The sequence below is a fragment of the Chaetura pelagica genome, unplaced genomic scaffold (assembly GCF_000747805.2).
Source record: "Chaetura pelagica isolate M959 unplaced genomic scaffold, ChaPel_1.0 scaffold20, whole genome shotgun sequence".
NCBI classification, from domain to species: domain Eukaryota; kingdom Metazoa; phylum Chordata; class Aves; order Apodiformes; family Apodidae; genus Chaetura; species Chaetura pelagica.
This window is the reverse complement of record NW_009951958.1, coordinates 1,584,224-1,587,113: the sequence shown is the minus strand read 5'-3', so window position 1 is coordinate 1,587,113 and position 2,890 is coordinate 1,584,224.

Below are 2,890 nucleotides of genomic sequence, written 5' to 3'. Positions count from 1 at the left end.
CCCGCGAGGGCTCAGGCGCGGCGCTGCGGCGCCCCCTGCCGGCCCCGGGCGGGAACGCGCTGCGGGGGAAGGACGGGGAGCCGGGCAGGGGGGAGGGAGCGGGCGGTTGCGCCCAATCTAAATAATAATAACAACAATAATAATAATAATAAAAAAACAAGCCCAGCAGCGAGCAAGGATACATCTTTTCCTCTGTGTGGATTACGCAAATAAATCCTATCGGGTTTAACGTGCTTCATTCGAAAATGTATCTATAACCCGCAGAGAAGTGATGGGTTAAACCGTCGAAAAATAGGTGCAAATTACGAGATGTGGGATGTAAACGGATTCTGATTGTCCAGACGCTCCTGAGGGCACGGTGACTGTTTACTTTCTCATTGTTCTCCCTTTGGTCTGCAACTGATAAGGGTATATAAAAAAATTAAGAAATTTTAGGGATAATAAGCTTGGGGGGGGGAAAAAAAAAAAGGTGGCTGGCTGGCAATGATGTTTGCTCATCGTAATAAACTGATAACTGAGGGATGATGGTGCACAAGCAAAGGGTTATTTTTGCTCCGGCTGTAGCTGCAGGAGCTGCGCGGGGTGCGCGGTCCGGGGCCGCGGGCAGGGGCAGGAAGGTGCGGGCTGGAGGCCTTTCCGGGCCTGGCCCTTTCGTAATTGCATTTATCATACGAATAAAGGATGGGAAATGCTTAACAATCGTGTTATTGGGAGTATTTACAGCTCTATTTTAATTACCTGTTTTAATTATCGGCTCAATAAACTATCTGGCGTATATGCATAATAATACAGTACAGAAAATAGAGGACGATGGTTCTTTTAGGGCGTTTTCTCCCTTTCCTCCTGAGGTGCCCTGGGTTGGGAATATGAACGCACAGGAGGAAGCAGGAGCAGCCCGGGATGCTGGCTATAAAATAAATACATTTTTAAAAGGTCCCTGATTTCCTGTATTAATGACCATAACAACCAGAGACCAAGAGTGGTCTCTCTGGCAGAATATAGCCACGTTGGAAGGGAGGCCTACGGAGAGATGGTTTAATCTGAGTGGATTTATAAAATCGTTGCCTTTGGTATAATTTATGGAAATGAAAAGTGCTTATGTTAAACAAATAGTCTGCAAATGTGCTCAGTGATGGCTCTGCGGCACACGCACTCGTATTTCCAGGTTATGAGTTTCTTAAAAAGAAAATGAATGTTAACTACTTGGATCTCATGTATTTATTGTTCTAATACTCGCCGATTCCTCCAAAAGCCCTAAGGATACAACCTATCGTGTTAACTGTATCGGAAAGTATATACACATTTTCGTATTATTTCTTTTTCTTGAACCTACTGGTAACTAATCTAAAGCAAACTATTAAGCAGTCTTCTGGAGATGGGAGATTGCAGCTCCATTTTTTGTCCTTAGCTGCAAATAGAGGTTTAACTTGCGGTAATTAGGTGAGAACTAGCCAAGCATCTTACTATTATGATGCTTGTTAAAAACGCTTCTTTTCTGCATCTGCATTTGAGTGTGTTCCCCTCCACTCTTAATCTTCTTATGGAAATGAAGGCGAACGGCAGGGAACCTGCAGAGACTTAGAGAATGTCCTTGTTAACTGGAATTTCTCAGCATTGCTAATTAGCAGAGTTTGACGACCACCAGTATTGGGGAAAGCTCTGTTTAGCCACTCACAAACCCTTCCGAGGAAGAGCAGACTAATTTTATTTTGTAATTAAAATCTGAAAAGGGGCCTATTTGACAGTTAGGGCTATGAGAGTTTTATCTCCCTGTGAAATAATTACTGCCTTGATAACTCAATTTTCTGCAAAATGTCAACTGTGAGCTCCAAAAGTTTTAATTTCATTACGTTTAAAAAAAAAATAAATATAATAATGCCAAGACGAAATTGTGCAAAGAAATTTCCTCTTCCCCCTCTGACGCTGTCAGCACCAGCCCAGCGCTCAGGAGCCGAAGTGAGCCAGGGAGGTTTGAATGCACTGACTGTACCCCAATCTCTGGGGAATTTCAAATATATCACATGGTGAGTTTGCGGTAATGTCTCGAGGACGTGTTGGGGAGGAGAACCCGGGAATGCCATAGAATCAAAGTCAACCACGTTTCGAGTGGGTACGGACCCAGCGAAGGGCCAGGAGCCACGGACGGTGCGTGGGGCTGAAGAAGCCCCGCTGCCCGACCCGCCGGGCCGCCCTCCCCGGCCTCCTGCACCCTCCGAGGTGAGCGAACAGCGAGATTTCCTCGACCAAATACACATCTCACACGGCGACGGACGCAGACACGGGGACAACGGCCGGGAACTGGGGGAGAGGGGCCGGGGACGAAGGAAAAAAAAAGTTCAAAGCAACTTCAAAAGTTTCGCGGGGCCGAGGGCGGCGGCGCGTCCGACCCGCGCCCACCGGGCTCCCCACCGGGGTCCCCGTCGCTGCCCGGCCCGGGCCACCCTCCCTGCAGCCCCGAGGGCGGCTGTTAGTGCAATCTGGGGGAAACCGAGGCGCTGAGGCAATCGTAATCCACTCTGCTTACGTTTTGGATAATTTTTATTATTATTTAAAACGGTTTAATCTCCTTTTTGTCCCTGCCTGTCCAGCAAGTAGCCCGGTTGTCGCTCTCAGAAGTAGCATTACACGTACAAACCAAGGAGGGGGGCGAGTCACAACGGCTCCCGCCAGACCCCATTTCGCCCAATAATTTCATTCAAGGGCTCTAAGGACCCTTGAAAGCCGGAGAATGCAGAGGGAGCTCCGCGTTCCTCCCGGCCTTCCCTTTCATCCTCCTTCTCCCTAATGAAACCGCAGGGCGAGCACACGTGCGGCCGGGTGGGCAGCGCACGGCCCGGGTCCTCTCCGAACCGCCGGGGGACACAAGGGGACACCGGGGGGGCGCGGCCGC